The sequence below is a fragment of the Brassica napus genome, unplaced genomic scaffold (assembly GCF_020379485.1).
Source record: "Brassica napus cultivar Da-Ae unplaced genomic scaffold, Da-Ae ScsIHWf_478;HRSCAF=730, whole genome shotgun sequence".
Taxonomy (NCBI): domain Eukaryota; kingdom Viridiplantae; phylum Streptophyta; class Magnoliopsida; order Brassicales; family Brassicaceae; genus Brassica; species Brassica napus.
The window spans coordinates 13,029-16,967 of record NW_026016552.1 but is presented as its reverse complement, the minus strand read 5'-3'; positions in this window follow the sequence as shown (position 1 = coordinate 16,967).

Genomic DNA, 3,939 nt, shown 5'->3' with positions numbered 1-3,939 from the left:
GGTCAGCGGGATAAGCGACAAAGTGGCCATCGACGCGCTGAGAAAGACGCTCTGGTACAAGTCGAAATTCAGAAAATGGATAACTCTCGACAAACCGCGAACGATCCAGGACGCCCTCCACAAAGCAACGGACTATATCATAGTGGAGGAAGAAACTAAAGTCTTATCGCAAAAACATAAGCCGGCAAGACCATCCTCGAAAGACGCAGATCCGAAGGGGAAAAAGAAGAACTCTCGTAACGACAAGTACGTCCATCACGAGGGGGAAGATCTCCAAGGGGCGCATAACTATGCGATCAGTTCGGATCAAGGCCGGACCACGGGCAACACATGGACTCGCAATCAAGGGTATGACGAGAACACCTTCTGCGAGTTCCACCAATCCCGAGGACACTCCACGACTAATTGCAAAGTCTTAGGAGCAAGACTGGCCGCGAAGCTGCTCGCTGGAGAGCTTTCGGAAGTAACTAGCGTCAAGGATCTCATCCTCGATTCTGATCGGCCTCCAAAGACGGACAGAAATCCGCCCGCCGAAAAATCTCCTCAACGAAACCAACCTGGGGATAAACGCGGTAGGAGGCCGGATGACAAAGGGAACGATAACAATCGTCGCAGAGTCAATATGATCATCGGAGGATCTCAATACTGCGGCGATACCGTGTCAGCCATCAAGGCTTACCAACGGAAGGCAGAATCAAGCGCAAATGGCCTACATGGTCTCCTCCTCGAGACGGCCAAAATTGCTCGATCACCTTCACGGAGGAAGAAGCCGGCGGTATCGACCAACCTCACTGCGACCCTCTCGTCATAGATCTCGTCATACGAGATTTAGAAGTCGGAAGGGTACTCGTCGATACGGGAAGCACGGTCAACGTAATCTTCCGCGACACTCTCAATCGGATGAGTATCGAACTCGGAGAGGTAATTCCGACGCCAAAACCACTCACGGGTTTTTCAGGCGAAGTGTCGATGACTCTCGGGTCAATCCAATTGCCAGTCATGGCCAAGGAGATCACGAAAATCGTCGAATTCGCGGTAGTCGACCATCCCGCTATCTACAACGTGATCATGGGAACCCCATGGCTCAACGCCATGCAGGCAGTTCCGTCAACTTACCACCTGGGTCTCAAGTTCCCAACGCCGAGCGGAGTCGCGGCCATCTGGGGATGCCAAAAACAGTCGCGACTATGCTTCCTCGCGGAGCATAAGTTAAGGCAAATCACGGCTTCTGCAAACGGCAAACGCGCGAAGATAGATCGATCTTCGGCCAAAAGCGCCCCGCACAAGGACGAAGTAAAATCGTCTGTCAACGCAAACGCATCGGACGTCGAAGCTCGACATAAATCCGAAGCCCACGCGACAACTCAACCGGAACATCCGGAAAATAGCGTCGACCCAGCCACGATCGACACGGTCAAGGCGGACATCGCGACACCAACCGCCGAGTAAGAACACTCGCGGCATGAAACAGAACTACGAGATGGCTTGATCCTCGAAAGGGGTACGTAGGCAGCTTGTCAAAAGACGAGTTCAGCTATCCCCCTCTCTAAAAAGGGGGGGGGGAGTGGGTGCGTATACTCGTATACTCCCACAATCGCCATTATTGTAATCGAGTTTTTAGAAACATAAAAATTTTTACAATATACACTGTCTTTTTATCGAAAACGCTTACGCTTCAGTTTACGCTCGTCTGCGGCCTCATCCGGCCCAAAAATCGTAAAGATTATCACCTTTCAAACACGCATAATCCTCGAAAATAACTGCGAGACGTCGCAAAAAGTTAAAATTCGAGGACAATGCTAAACAAATTGTCCGAACGCGACCACCAAAAACCTTACACCCCGTTCGTCGATTGGCCCCGACGAACACGCCAGCCGTCTTAAACAAACGCAATCCGATCACTCTTTTGATCTTTAAAAACGTCCAGCACAAGGACAAAAGCGCGCTACAACAAAAATCCGAAATTTTGGTTTAGCACTTCCAGATTCTGAGAAGATGCTCGATTCGTACCATACAAGTCATATAAGCCGAGAACATATCGCGGACTTTAAACCGGTGCGAGTCAGGAAGAAATCGCAACAGGAAAAACGATAGCCGGCTAGTCACCGCACAAACCTTAACCGAAAGTAAACCTAGGTCTTGCCCTAAACCCAACGCTCTGGTCTCAAACATCTCAAGGCATGATATCTAAAAGATACGAGATCATAAACCATGCCTCTCCGTTCGTATCTCAATGTTCTCGAAAATCGTAAAGACAGATAAATTTTTACGAAAATCACGAACGAACCAACAGATTGAACGTCTAATTAGAACTACATACGAGACGACAACTCGTATTTACTTCAACCCTACTCAGGAAAAACTCGAAACGAAACATTTATCATATAAATAAACCGCGTAAAGCGGCAAGGGATTCAAAGCCACCAACGGCCAGTCCCGGAAATACAAATACGGCCATCGTGGCCTAAACGAAATCCAAATTCAAAGGGCCACATTCGGCCGAAAACAAGGATAACTGATCCATCCCTCATAATCCAAAGTCGAAGTCCCCGGACAACGAAGCACCAAACGCATCCGCAGGACGATCCACTTCCTCGCCACCGCCGTGAAAATCGATCGGGACCTCCTCGGTATCAGGAGAAACCGGGATGGAATCCCAGAACCCTTGAATCCTCTCGTCGATCGGAGGGATAAGCGCCTCAGCGTGGGCACGGTCACTCATCCCACTCTTCATCAAGCTCATTTCCTCTTCAAACACATAGTCGTCGGCTTGCGTCCTCCAAAGACTTCCGACCGAACCACGGCACTCGCGAAAGTCGCCCACCGAGGTAAAGGCATTCTTAAGATTCCCGTACTCAACCTGGAACTGAGATGCGCGAGTCTTCATCACCTCGACGATCTCTCTTTTGCCTTTCCTCTCCGATCTGCGAACAGCCCGCGCATGATCACGAGTAAGCTGTGCCTCTCGCTCCAGCATCTCGCCTTGCACGCGGGCGAGATCCCGCTCCGCTTTCTCCGCCTTGAAGCGGTAGACCATGGCTTCTCTATGACCCGCCTCGATGGCCGAGCCCAGCAAGCTCAGGCCCTGCAAAATCAATAGGCGTGTTACAAATCCATACATAGGACAATCACTTAAAAATTCCCAAAAAAAACTAACCCCATTGATGATGCGAGATCCTTCCGCAACGACTCTCGGCCTCGCCGATTCTTTCGTAGGAGGAGGAGCATCGAAACCCGATGGCAGCCCAGCAAAGAAATCATCGAAGTCCGGAATGGGGGCTTCGCTCGAACCGCTTCCGTCGCCGTAAGCAAGGTTCGGATCCCATCCTGGAAGCATAGAGTCATCCATCGAAAACTCTATGTCGCCGAGATCGACATCTTTTCCCTTCCAAGAGCTCGACTCCGGCGCGGCTGTCGGAGCTTCAACGGGACTCTGGCCGTCGGGTTCGGAGTCGCTTCCCGTATCCGCGTCCAAAGCTGGACCAGGTTGCACAAATTTCAGTGCCTTCCGAACCCTTCTCGGCGTGAAAGAAGTCCAGAAGAAGGGACCATTCCTGAGAAGATCCCTCACCGCGATAATATCCTCAGGGAACGGAGCAAGAGGATTGATGAAGGGACGATTGTTCGGCAACCTCCGGAACAGTGGAATGCAACTCTCTTCGACGGACGCAGCGTCCAAACGAACAAAGAAAAAGAACTTCTTCCACGAGTTGAAGTTCGAAATGAACTTCTTAACCACCGACATAAATTTCCGAGGGACAAACCTATGCTTATCCGTATCCTTGACAAGTTGAAGCCTCAAAAGCGCTTCATAATGATCGACGGAAAGGGAAAGGCCATGCTCATAGCTTAGGATCAAGATCCCAATAAGGTGCTGAATGGCAAGGGGTGTCAACTGACTTATCGCGACTTCAAAACGGTCCAACACTCGGACGAGAA